The sequence below is a fragment of the Papio anubis genome, chromosome 12 (genome assembly GCF_008728515.1).
Source record: "Papio anubis isolate 15944 chromosome 12, Panubis1.0, whole genome shotgun sequence".
Lineage (NCBI taxonomy): Eukaryota > Metazoa > Chordata > Mammalia > Primates > Cercopithecidae > Papio > Papio anubis.
The window spans coordinates 64,437,304-64,452,137 of NC_044987.1; the positions used below are offsets into that span (position 1 = coordinate 64,437,304).

General features: G+C 38.3%; 1 pseudogene; it reads right to left on the reverse strand.

The window, feature by feature from the left end:
* Positions 1-10,068: 10,068 nt before the first annotated feature.
* On the reverse strand, positions 10,069-12,675 carry LOC101004047 (annotated as a pseudogene).
* Between the last annotated feature and the right edge of the window lie 2,159 nt (positions 12,676-14,834).

Sequence of the window (14,834 nt, forward strand, 5' to 3'; positions counted from 1 at the left end):
GGTTGGGATACCCACAAAGGAAAGCCCATCAGACTAACAGCAGTTCTCTTGGCAAAAACTCTACAAGCCACAAGAGAGTGGGGGCCAATATTCAATATTCTTAAAGAAAGGAATTTTCAACCCTGAATTTCATAACCAGCCAAACTAAGCTTCATAAGTGAAGGAGAAAAAAAATCCTTTACAGACAAGCAACTGCTGATAGATTTTGTCACCACCAGGCCTGCCCTACAAGAGCTCCTGAAGGAAGCACTAAAGATGGAAAGGAAGAACCAGTACCAGCCACTGCAAAAACATGCCAAAACATAAAGACCATCGATGCTAGGAGGAAACTGCATCAACTAACAAGCAAAATAACCAGCTAACATCATAATGACAGGATCAAATTCACACATAACAATATTAACCTTAAGTGTAAATGGACTAAATGCTCCAATTAAAAAACACAGACTGGCAAATTGAATGACGAATCAAGACCCATCAGTGTGCTGTATTCAGGAGATCCATCTCACATGTAGAGACACACATAGGCTCAAAATAAAGGGATGGAGGAAGATGTACCAAGAAAATGGAAAACAAAAAAAAAGGCAGAAGTTGCAATCCTAGTCTCTGATAAAACAGACTTTAAACCATCAAAGATCAAAAGAGACAAAGAAGGTCATTACATAATGGTAAAGGGATCAATCCAACAAGAAGAGCTAACTATCCTAAATATATATGCACCCAATACAGGAGCACCCAGATTCATAAAGCAAGTCCTTAGAGACTTACAAAGAGACTTAGACTCCCACACAATAATAATGGGAGACTTTAACACCCCACTGTCAACATCAGACAGATCAATGAGACAGAAAGTTAACAAGGATATCCAGGAATCGAACTCACCTCTGCATCAAGTGGACCTAATAGACATCTACAGAACTCTCCACTCCAAATCAGCAGAATATACATTCTTCTCAGCACCATATCGCACTTATTCCAAAATTGACCACATAGTTGGAAGGAAAGCACTCAGCAAATGTAAAGTAACAGAAATTATAACATACTGTCTCTCAAACCACAGTGCAATCAAACTAGAACTCAGCATTAAGAAATTCACTCAAAACTGTTCAAGTACATGGAAACTAAACAACCTGCTCCTGAATGATTACTGGGTACATAACGAAATGAAGGCAGAAATAAAGATGTTCTTTGAAACCAATGAGAACAAAGATACAACATACCAGAATCTCTGAGACACATTTAAAGCAGTGTGTAGAGGGAAATTGATAGCACTAAATGACCACAAGAGAAAGCAGGAAAGATCTAAAATTGATACCCTAACATCACAATTAAAAGAACTAGACAAGCAAGAGCAAACACATTCAAAAACTAGCAGAAGGCAAGAAATAACTAAGATCAGAGCTGAACTGAAGGAGATAGAGACACAAAAAACCCTTCAAAAAATCAATGACTCCAGGAGTTGGTTTTTTAAAAAGATCAACAAAATTGATAGACCACTAGCAAGACTAATAAAGAAGAAAAGAGAAAAGAATCAAATGGACACCATCAAAAATGATAAAGGGGATATCACCACCGACTCCACAGAAATACAAACTACCATCAGAGAATACTATAAACACCTCTACGCATATAAACTAGGAAACCTAAAAGAAATGGATAAATTCCTGGATACATACACTCTCCCAAGACTAAACCAGGAAGAACTTGAATCCCTGAAGAGACCAATAACAGGCTCTGAAATTGAGGCATTAATTGATAGCCTACCAACCAAAAACAGTCCAGGAGCAGATGGATTCACAGCTGAATTCTACCAGAGGTACAAGGAGGAGCTGGTACCATTCCTTCTGAAACTATTCCAATCAATAGAAAAAGAGGGAATCCTCCCGAATTCATGAGGCCAACATCATCCTGATACCAAAGCTTTGCAGAGACAAAATAAAAAAGAGAATTTTAGACCAATATCCCTGATGAACATCGATGCAAAAATCCTCAATAAAATACTGGCAAACTGAATCCAGCAGGAAATCAAAAAGCTTATCCACCATGATCAAGTGGGCTTCATCCCTGGGATGCAAGGCTGGTTCAACATACGCAAATCAATAAACGTAATCCAGCATATAAACAGAACCAAAGACAAAAACCACATGATTACCTCAATAGATGCAGAAAAGGCCTTTGAGAAAATTCAACAGCCCTTCATGCTAAAAACGCTCAATAAATTCGGTATTGATGGAATGTATCTCAAAATAATAAGAGCTATTTATTACAGACCCACAGCCAATATCATACTGAATGGGCAAAAACTGGAAACATTCCCTTTGTAAACTAGCACAAGACAGGGATGCCCTTTCTCACCACTCCTATTCAACATAGTGTTGGAAATTCTGGCCAGGGCAATCAGGCAAGAGAAAGAAATAAAGCATATTCAATTAGGAAAAGAAGAAGTCAAATTGTCCCTGTTTGCAGATGACATGATTGTATATTTAGAAAACCCCATCATCTCAGTCCAAAATCTCCTTAAGCTGATAAGCAGCCTTAGCAAAATCTCAGGATACAAAAATCAGTGTGCAAAAATCACAAGCATTCTTATAGACCAATAACAGACAAACAGTAAGCCAAATCATGAGTGAATTCCCATTCACAATTGCTTCAATGAGAATAAAATACCTAGGAATCCAACTTACAAGGGATGTGAAGGACCTCTTCAAAGAGAACTACAAACCACTGCTCAAAGAAATAAAAGAGGACACAAACAAATGGAAGAACATACCATGCTCATGGATAGGAAGAATCAATATCGTGAAAATGGCCATCCTGCCCAAGGTTATTTATAGATTCAATGCCATCCCCATTAAGCTACCAATAACTTTCTTCACAGAAGTGGAAAAACTACTTTAAAGTTCATATGGAACCAAAAAAGAGCCCGCATTGCCAAGACAATCCAGAGCCAAAAGAACAAAGCTAGAGGCATCACGCTACCTGACTCCAAACTATACTAAAAGGCTACAGTAACCAAAACAGCATGGTACTGGTACCAGCAGAGAAATATAGACCAATGGAACAGAACAGAGCCCTCAGAAACAATACCACACATCTACAACCATCTGATCTTTGACAAACCTGAAAGGAAAGAAATGGGGAAAGGATTCCCTATTTAATAAATGGTGCTGGGAAAACTAGCTAGCCATATGTGGAAAGGTGAAACTAGATCCCTTCCTTATACCTTATATGAAAATTAATTCAAGATGGATTAGAGACGTAAATGTTAGACCTAATACCATAAAAACCCTAGAAGAAAACCTAGGTAATACCATTCAGGACATAGGCATGGGCAAGGACTTCATGTCTAAAACACCAAAAGCAAAGGCAACAAAAGCCAAAATTCACAAATGGGATCTAATTAAACTAAAGAGCTTCTGCACAGCAAAAGAAACTACCATCAGAGTGAACAGGCAACCTACAGAATGGGAGATAATTTTTGCAATCTACTCATCTGACAAAGGGCTAATATCCAGAACCTACAAAGAACTGAAACAAGTTTACAAGAATACAACAAACAACCCCATCAAAAATTGGGCGAAGGATATGAACAGACATTTCTCAAAAGAAGACATTTATGCAGCCAACAGACACATGAAAATGTTCATCATCACTGGCCATCAGAGAAATGCAAATCAAAATCACAATGAGATACCATCTCACACCAGTTAGAATGGCGATCATTAAAAAGTCAGGAAACAACAGGTGCTGGAGAGGATGTGGAGAAATAGGAACACTTTTACACTGTTGGTGGGACTGTAAACTAGTTCAAACATTGCGGAAGACAGTGTGGCAATTCCTCAAGGATCTAGAACTAGAAATACCATATGACCCAGCCATCCCATTACTGGGTATATACCCAAAGGAGTATAAATCATGCTGCTATAAAGACACATGCACACATGTGTTTATTGCAGCACTATTCACAATAGCAAAGACTTGGAACCAAACCAAATGTCATCAATGACAGACTGGATTAGGAAAATGTGGGCACATACATACCATATACCATATACCATGGAATGCTATGCAGCCATGAAAAAGGATGAGTTCATGTCCTTTATAGGGACATGGATGCAGCTGGAAACCATCATTCTCAGCAAACTATCACAAGAACAGAAAACCAAACACCACATGTCCTCACTCATCGGTGGGAACTGAACAATGAGAACATTCTGACACAGGAAGGGGAACATCACACACTGGGGCCTGTAGTGGGGTGGGGGGAGGGGGGAGGGATAGCATTAGGAGATATACCTAATGTAAATGATGAGTTAATGGGTGCAGCACACCAACATGGCACATGTATACATATGTAACAAACCTGCACATTGTGCACATGTACTCTAAAACTTAAAGTATAATAAAAGATAAATAAATTTTTAAAAATTAAACAAAAAAGTTTTTTAAAATTTAAAAAATAAATCAAAAAAATAAAAAAGAAAGACATAAAATCTGGGATTCATTTAAGAAAAAAATTCGTAAGGATCAAACTAGATATCCAGAGTACAAGTACTTTCTTTTCTTTTTTTTGTTATTATACTTTAAGTTCTACAGTATATGTGCACAACATGCAGGTTTGTTACATATGAGTACAAGTACTTTTTTAAATGTTTGTGAGCTTTTCCTTAAGAAACAATAACATCTTTAGAGAAATTGCCCATAAAACACTTGAAACCAAAAAAGAGAGTTTTTTATTTATGAGCAGAAAAAATGTTTACAGTCATATTTTTCTTGAGAAAATGTAGTAAATAGTGAATCTATTACACAGTCTACATAAACAAGTGAGAGAGGAAAAAACATGATTCCTCCTTTCCTTCATTTTCTCATTTCCTACTCTGCCTTCCTTCTGAATTGGATGGAAGATGTGCCCCCACAGAGCCTAGGGAGATGGGCCATGTCTCCAGAATTTTTCTAGTGAGTCCCACTGACTTACTCATGCCATCTCTTAGAGCAGTTATTCCAACAAACACACAGACAACATATGCACGTGTGTGTTTCAAGGTCTATTGTTTGGATCTTATATATTAAATAGTTATATGTTAAAAAGGTGACTTTTCTTTCTATAAATTTCAGGATCTTAGCAGAGTGCAGAAGCTCAGCCTGTTTCGGTTCAGAACTCTGCGCTCTCATGCATTGTCTTTAATCTTCAAAAAAGTGAGTCCTCCATTTGGCCCCAGTCCTGAGGGTCTAAGAGTTGGGACTACCCAACTCTCAGACTTCTATTGTCCACAAGTAAAATTCTTCCTGCCTTCTCCAACCCAGTCCAATATATCATCATCTGCCATCCATATGATTTCATTTTCAATCCAATTTGCTTTCTTAGATCTTAATTTGGTTGCCCTCTTGATCTTAATTTGGTTGCCCTTTTCTAAGCTTTTCAACTCTATTTAGAATTTTTTTGTCTACTCTTCAGAGAAAAACTATCAACAAAGAATCCTCTGAACAGGAAAGTTATCAATAAAAAATAAATGTAAAATAAGCCCTTTCCGGATAAACAAAAACTGAGTTGGTTTCAACTAAGTTGAAATCAAATGACCAAAGATAATCATTTGAATCTACATAAAATGACAAAAGCACCGGTAAAGATAATCATGTCATTATCAAAGACATTATTCATATATAGTCCTTTCTGCTTACTTCATTTTCAAAAATGAATGTATTACAATAAAAAACAGAATTGCATTGCTGGAATTATTACAAATATAAATGTAATATATTTACCAATAACTGAACAAAGGAGGGAAGTGATAACAAAGCTGTTTTGGAATGAAGAAATATTCTCTGAAAAAAAAGCTATAAATATCTACATAGAAAAATGAGTAAGAACACACAATGACACATGCAGTTCTGAGCATTAACAATTATACTTATACCAATCCAAGGGTCCCAGACTAGAAACCCTAAGACTATCATAGTTCCTTACTCTTTCAAAAAAGAAAAAAGAATCCGTACTGTAGGATATCCCACCTCAGCTGTGATCTTTACCTCTAGGCAGACCTCTGGAAAACCTTGTATGCTTTCCTTGAGTGCATCTCACAACAGAAGAGAGAGGAATCATTCCATATTCATGTTCCTGGCACTTACCCACTCACAGTATTGTGGCTAAAATAGGAACCTATTCCTGTCCTCTTTGAGGACTCAGTTCAGATCATTCACTCACAGAGCTCTCATGAGGCCCATTTTAAAGCTTATGCATGTGGAAATCACCTCCCCTGAGTTTCATCTTTCCAGCATCTCAGGAGACCCCTTGATCTCCCTTCCCTCTCTTCTCTGTTCGGGAGGAACAGGGCCCCACAACTGTTGTCAGGATTTTCAGGTGTTTCCTGAGGAATGGATGAGGAAAATTTGAAACTCAAAAACTAGCTGATGTAAGGTCAGGAACCAGGGCTTGGTTATATGACCCAAGGAGGCTCAGCATCATAATTTAGTTTATCTCCAAGGGTTAGCGGATATCAATTGTCTTCAGGGTTCGTATGTACCTCTACTGCTCCTAGAACTTATGGATTCCAATTGCATTTTTGTCCTTCCTGTTGACTTTGGTAAAATTAGTTCTTACCTACTGGAACTTCAATGGCTCTGTTAATAGTCATGCAGATTCATGACATTCAGGTTTTTTGTTTGTTTTGTTTTGTTTTGTTTTGTTTTGGGACACAGTCTTGCTCTGTCACCAGGCTGGAGTGCAGTAGCGCCATCTCGGCTCACTGCAAACTCCGCCTCCTGGGTTCAAGTGATTCTCCTGCCTCAGCCTCCCGAGTCGCTGGGACTACAGGAGCATGTCACCACACCCAGCTAATTTTTGTATTTTTAGTAGAGATAAGATTTCACCATGTTGGCCAGGATGGTCTCGACCTCTTTACCTCGTGATCTACCCCCCTCGGTTCCCGAAGTGCTGGGATTGCAGGCGTGAGCCACCGTGCCCGGCTGACATTCAGCTTTTTATCTTAAAATTATATTATTTGTAGCTCAATGCCCTTTTTTTTTTTGCCAGATACACAATAAGGAGCATAGTCTTTATTCACAGAATCTAAAAAAAACAGTGTGTAATATAAAGAAAATAGTTGCCACAAATTTTCATAGCACTATCAATACTGCATAGATGGTAATATGCTAAAGGGAGCCCATAGAAAGCATCTTTGGGGCAGGGGGAAACTTCTCAAAAGAAATATTATTCAAACTAGTAATTGAAAAATAAGGAAGGTGACAAATATAGTGTTCGTATAAGTGGGGTACAGTTTAACTCTATAAAGAAAGAAAAAATACACAGGCTATGGGGGAAGAGAAAATATGACAAACTCGGATCAAAAGAATTCTAGCAGAGCTAGTACAACAAACCGTGAGAAAATTTAACACGAGAATTTGTGGTAGCCTGATGGTTTTTGTTAATCCAAAATCATATATTTTACTTTAATGTTTGTAAAACGAAGAGCTTTTTCTACATGGTTTTCTTATCAGCTTTTCATACAACAGTCAAGTAGATTTCTTGGTACTAGTCAGAAATCGTAACTTTGGAACTTCAAGGTCAGCTGGCCTCTATCAATGGGCAGACAGCGACCCTCACTGGTGAGAGCATCAGGTTTTAACCAAGGGATTTCTCATCAAATATTCTCCCAGAGGTTTTGGAATTTTTTCATGTATCTTTGCATCTTCACAGAGCTGCTCTGCTATATCACTGAAAGACAGCGCCATTGTTCCTGCAACACGAGCAAACAAATTCCAGGGCCGACATCAAAGACTGGTAGCCTGTGTTAAGCATTAGAGTGTTTCAAATCTTTTAAGGTGTTTTAACTTTACCCTAAGCACAAGGAATATGAAGCAAGGGTTATGACTGGATAATCACTGTTATAAGTTTGTTTTGGCTAAAGAATGAGGAACACATTGGAAAAAGAAAAGAGTGAATGAGGAGAGTATAAAATACAGGTGCAATAATCCAGGTGAGAAACAGTGTTGGTGTGGATGTGAACAGGTGTTGTCAGTAAGGCTGGCTAGAAGTGATTGAAAGAAAGATTCTATGACACAGAAAGAAAAGAACTTGGTGACTGATTAAGATGGTAGGTTCAGGAGACAGAACAGTGAAAGATGACATCTGCATTGTGATTTTATGTGAGTGGAGAGCAGCTCCACTTACTAAGGATAGGGATTATAGGAAGAGAACAACTTTATTAATTAATCATAGTTCTTTGTTGATTGGTTATTTTGCATTAAGAGCCATGTAACATACTTTGAAAAGAGATTTGAAAAGAGGGAGGAGAGCCAGTACACTTTTGAACATTCTGTGTGTGTAAGCAGTCAGGTAGAGATGTCTCCTAGTTGGCTTTGTATGCGTGCTCTTAGAGAACAACTAGGAGGAGAAAAGACAGGAAAATGATCAATAATCAGATTAGATTATTTAGATTAGAAACTTTATTTTAAATTACTAGTATTATTATTAAGAGCAAGGGCTCTGGAGCCAGTTTGCCTGACTGTAAAATCTAACCTGACAGGTTCTGAGTTTTCCAGATTCAGCATTTTACTTCCTCATCTATAAAATAGGAATGATTGGAGTTGCTGAAAGGATTGTTGCAGAGATTAAATAGATAATCTTAAGAATTATTGTGACAATTATATGACTCAATGTATATGTGTTAGCACAAGGTCTGAAAATATTAAAAATAAATGGTAACTTTGCTTTGTTTTGTGGTTTTCTAAGAAGAGTATATAAGAGGGAAATATTTAGAATGGATTTAAATGAGCAAAGAAACAGGATATTTACATGAGAGTCTGTAAAGGATCAAACAATACAATTCATCTAGGATATAAAGGTAAATAAAGACAAGAAGGAATCAGAAAAAAGAAAAAGTCAATGTGTTGGAGGTCCTGGTGCTGTAAGAGAAAGTTGTATTAGGAGTAATTGAAGGAGAGAGCTAAAAAGAAAGTAAGATCATGTTCTAAGACTATTTAAAACTTCCCATGTTATTCTTAGTAGCTGCATATTTTGACATGATATATTTAATAACGCATGAAGGGGGCTGAATGCTCTTTCCTCCCTAACTATTAAGTGTTGACAGGTAAAAAGTTTTAGATGTCAATTTTTACCAATGACAGTGGTAAAATAATCAACAGAACATATGAGTTCCAGTAGGAATATCCATTCTCTCATAACCTCAGAGAAACACTCTTACAGGGTATATTTTGTTGTTTTTAATTGATGAGTGAAACAGGGCTCAGAGATCAAGTAATGTGCCATTTTATCAATTCCTTTTTCCACACTATGCCAAATACATGTGTGTTTCTTTGTTTTTAACAAATTTTCTTCATTTCCTAGAAATAATTAGACACAAGTAAAATTTACTGCATCCAAAAGTATAAAAGCTATGACATCTAGCCTTTTTAAATGAAATAGTGTTTTCTTTATGTCACCAGTTATACGCTATCCGTTTTATCTAGGTGAGTTTTGGGAGAAAAGTATATCGTAAAATCAGAATATAATTTTGAATATAAGATATAATAATTAGAATTGTTTAATAACTATATTTCTATTAAAATTATATATTTAGTAAATGTTTCCAGAGATACTTTGATATAAAGAATATAAAGACCACACATGTTACATCTTTTTACATATTTTGTAAAAATAGAATTATCTTGTCTATTTCATTGTTTACTTTTGAATTCATCTCCAGGTATCACTCTATTAGAAGTATTTACTATGTTGGACTTATTTATATCATGTTGCTTTATGATTCTTTAATGTATATTTCCCTTGCTTTTAAGATCTTGTTATAAATTCTGGGTTTTATTTTTATTTGTACACTGAGTGAACCACACATTTCAATTAGTTTACTTATTTTCTTCTTTCTTATAAGAAAAAAAAAAGAAGAAAAATCTAGTTAAAATGAGAAAAAGAGCTGGATGAATTATGAATAAGAGCAAACTAGATGGAAGATCTAAGTCAATTATTTTCAAAAGTTATTTCTGCAAATAACCATTTTCAATGGAGAAAAAAATTCTTCTACAAGAGAATCTATTAATTACAGGAAATCACTCCAAGAATGATGGTAAAACATAGGGTCATGCAATTCATCTTCCAATTTAACAAGAAAATTCATGAGCTAATTGCTGATTGAATACATTATTTCATTTGCCAATACATTTTCTATAGTATTGTTTAATGTACATCATTTTCCCTAGCTATCCTTACCTGTTGATTAATAAAATATGGTTTCTCTTCTCATTTATTGATACACAGATTCTGGTAATGTTGACTCCTTCAAGGCATAAAATGCATTGGAAGCCCTAATAAACTTTTTTTGAAAAGATTGCATTTGTTTGTAATTAAGCATGTATTGAGGCTATACCGAACACAGAAAAAATGCAAAAAAGGAACAAAAATTCAGGCGTGCAAGAAATAGAAATTTATTTTATTATAGGTTATTTGGAACCTTCATCCCATTAGGTGGCAGACACCAGATCTCATCGACTCAGAAACTTCTCACTAATCCTTGGTGGGCATCTAGCCAAGCTGGCATCTGCTAGAATCCAAGTTCTTGTTTGGTCCTTGGTTGTATTGGCGGAATGACCTCTTTTAGTTTTAATACCTTACTTTCACCTCCTTCTGATTCAGTGTAGTGCCATGCAGTACCAGTAAGGCAGTCTAAGACCTTTCATTACCTCTGATACACTGTCAGGCACACAGTAAATTATTAACCTGTTTTCCATGCAGTGTTGGGAAACTCCATCAAGCTATGTCATTCTACTATGTCTGCATAGATTCTGTAACCACTTCAAGTATCCTTGACCTCAGATAGGCATGAAGAGAAGTGATTCTGACAGAGTGGAAAATGACAACATAAAGCAAATCTATCTACCAATCAGAGCAACAAAACTAAGGTCAATGCCCTTAGGAGTAGGATGGGGACACAGAGAATTGGAGCAATGATTCTGTGTCTTTTAAATGACAGCAATGTCAGGTCTTTGGTTTTGAGCCACCTTGGAATCATATGACAAATCCATTCTGCAATGGGGAGATACCCCCAAAGTCATCAATTAGGTTCAAATTCTGTGAAAAGACAGAAGGCGACTGATGCCATTCTGTATCTGCTTGGTCTTAATACTATAGATTATTGGATTTATAAATGGGAGGAAGACACAGTAGACATAGCTCATGATAATGTGAACTACATGTGGAACATTTTTTCCAAATCGATGAATGAGGGTTAGCCCAGTCACAGTGACATAAAAAACCAGAACACAGCTAATGTGAGAAATACAAGTATTTAGGGCCTTAGTCTGCTCCTTGCCTGAGGCAATTCCCATGACCTTCTTAAGGATCAGAATATAAGAGATAAGGATAAGCACAAAGTCCAAGAAACCAGTTGATGAGAACAGGACTATAGGATAAAGTCTATTAAAGGTAAAGTCTGCACAGGCCAGTTTGATCACATCCTGGTGCAGGCAGAAGGCATGGGAGAGGACATGGGATCGACAGTAGGGGAATCCAGAGAGGGTGGTGATTATGGGCACAATTGGCATAATAAATCTCCTCATTAGAACCCTCAAACCTATCTTCACCACCTTAGCATTGGTGAGAATGGAGGTGTATCTCAGGAGATTACGGGTGCCAATAAAACTGTCACGGGCCATGACGAGTAACACTCTAGACTCCACAATAGAAAGGGAGTGGATTAGACACACCTAGAGGAAGCAGGCTCCATGGCTTATTTTCCTGTGATCCAGCTAGAAAATGCCAAGCACAGTGGGCATTATTGTCAAAGTTACACTAAGGTCTGTGGCTGCCAATATAGCCAGAGAGTAGTACATGGGCTCGTGAAGAGTGTAGTCGTCTCTGATAAAGAACAGGGTGCCCTTGCCAAGGACTGTAGAGACATAGATGACAAAAAAGGAGATAGAACTCCAAGGATGAAATCTCTCCAGACCTGGAAAGCCAGTGAGGAGAAAAGGGGCAGCACTAATGGTGGGTGACATGGTGGATATCTGAGGAGAAACAAACAAAACAGCTCTCTAGACCAGCACTATGTGGTGGAAACAGAATTAGAGCTAAATATGTGATTTTAAATATTCTGGTAGTCACATTAAAAAGAATAAAAAGAAAAGTGATAAAATTAGTATTAATAACACATCTTATTTAAGCTACTATATCCAAAATATTATCATTTTAATAGATAATCAGCATAAAAATCATATATGAGATAGTTCCCACAATTTTTTTTTTTTTTTTGTACAAATTCTTCAAAATCAAGTGCTTACACTTACAGAAAATTCTGACTCAAGCTAACCAGATGCTACTGTTTTGGACAGCACAGCTCTAGATCATACTACTTCATCCTCAGTTTCGACTACAGTAGGAGAATAGGAAGCCAGACATATTCAAAATTTGAGAAAGGTTATGGATCAGTTGCTGGTTTGAAATATAAGGAGGTCACAAAAGAAGGAATACAAGAAGCCCCTACGTACAGAACGGGCATCCTAGCTAATAGTCTGAAAAAAAAAAAAAAAAAAAACTGGGACTTCAGAGCTCAGCAGTAGGAAACTGAACTCTGACAGCCAGGTGCGGTGGCTCACTCAAGCCTATAATCCCAGCACTTTGGGAGGCCGAGGTGGGCGGATCACCTGAAGTCAGGAATTCCAGACCAGCCTGGCCAATACAGAAATCCCACATACCAAAATACAAAAATTAGGCCCGTGTGGTCACTCAGTACCTGTAGTTCCAGCTATTGCTTGGGAAGTTGGGGCAGCAGACCATCATGAACCCAGGAGTACAGGTTGCAGGGAGCAAGGAGGTACAGCCATTGCACTCAGGCTTAAGGACAGATGACCTGGTCTCAAAAAGGAAAAAGAAAAGAAACTGAACTCTGAGTATAATCTGAATGAACGCAGTTTAATTCTTCAGAGCCTTCAGAAGAGCCCAGTCTTCCTGACATTTGAATTAATCCCTATAGCACATCCTAAGCAGAAACTCAGCGGGTTTGGTTAGAGTGTAGACCTGCCAGAAATGTGATATAATAAACTAATCATGTTTTAAGCAGCTCAAGTTGCAGTAATTTGTGTATAACAATAGAAAATCCATGAAAAGTAATACCTGAGGGGCTGGAGCAAGATACAACAGGAACAGCTCCAGTCTCCACCAACTCCCAGCTAAAGCCATGGCTAATAAGAAGACCAGCAGATTTCTGCATTCTCAACTGAGGTACTGGGTTCATCTCACTGGGGAGGCCGGCTCATCTGTGCTGGTCAGGCTGCAGCCCCACCTTGGGCGAGAGCTGAAGTTATGCTTATAGCATCGCCTCACCTGGCTTGGGGAAGGGAATCCCTTTTCCAGCCAGGGGAACTGAGACACATACCACTCCTGGAGAATCGCAACTCCTGCTCCACATTGCTTTTAAGCAAAACAGGCACACCAGGAGAGGATTCTATCCCACACCTGGTTGGGAGGGTCCTACGTGCCTACTGAGCTTCCCTTGCTGCCACAGCAGTCTGTGATCTACTGGCAAGGCAGCAGCAGTGCAGGCTGGGAGGCTGCCCTGCCATTGCTGAGGCTGGTGAACAAAGCTGCTGGGAAGCCCAACTGGGTGGAGCTTCTACAGCAGCTCAAGGAAACCTGCCTTTGTCTCTGCAGACCTGTCTCTCTCTGTGAGCTAGCACAGCTACAACAACAACAACAACAAGCAGCAGACACCTCTGCAGAGATGCAAACCACACTCCTGTCTGGAGGAGCTTTGAAGAGAGCAGTGGATCTCCAAACATGGAGGCTGAGATCTGAGAACGGGACAGATCAGCCTGCCTGGCAAGGGGTCCCTGACCAGAGTAGCCTAACTGGGAGACACATCCTCAATTAGGGGCAAGCTCTGATACCCACACCTCACAGGGTGGAGGCACTTTCTTTGAGAGGAAGCTTCAAAGCAAGAATCAGACAGTGTTACACACCTGCTGTTCAGAAATACTATCTTTCATGATCTGTATAGATACCATATGACGCAGCCATCCATTACTGGGGATATACCTAAAGGATTATAAATTATGCTGCCTTAAAGACACATGCACACGCATGTTTATTGCTACAGGCACTATTCACAATAGCAAAGATCATAATCAACCCAAATGTCCATCAGTGACAGATTGGATTAAGAAAATGTGGTTATATACACCATGAATATAGCCATAAAAAGGATGGGTTTAAGGCCTTAGGGACATGGATGCAGCTGAAACCATCATTCTAGCAAACTATCACAAGAACAGAAAACCAAACAACGCATGTTCCTCTCACCTCATAGGTGGAACTGAACAACGAGATCACTTGGACTCAGGAAGGGGAACATCACACTGGGCCTATCATGGGGAGGGGGAGGGGGAGGGATTACTGGGAGTTATACCTGATAAAATGACGAGTTGATGGGTGCAGCAGACTAACAAGGGCACAAGTATACATACACATATAACAAAACCTGTGGGTTATGCACATGTACCCTACAAATTCTAAAGTATAATAATAATAATAAATAAATTAAAAATAAAATAAAAAGAAAAGAAAATGTACATATACACCATGGAATACTATGCACATAAAAAGGATGAGTTTAAGGCCCTTGTAGGGACATGGATGCAGCTTGGAATCCATCATTCTTAGTAAACTATCACAAGAACAGAAACCAAATATCCCGGTGATGTTCTCACCATAGTGGTGGAACTGAACAATGAGATCAATTTTGGACTCAGGAAGGGAACATCACACAATCGGGGCCTACTGTTTGGGAGTGGGGGAGGGGGAGGGATTGCATTGGGATATACCTGATGTAAAT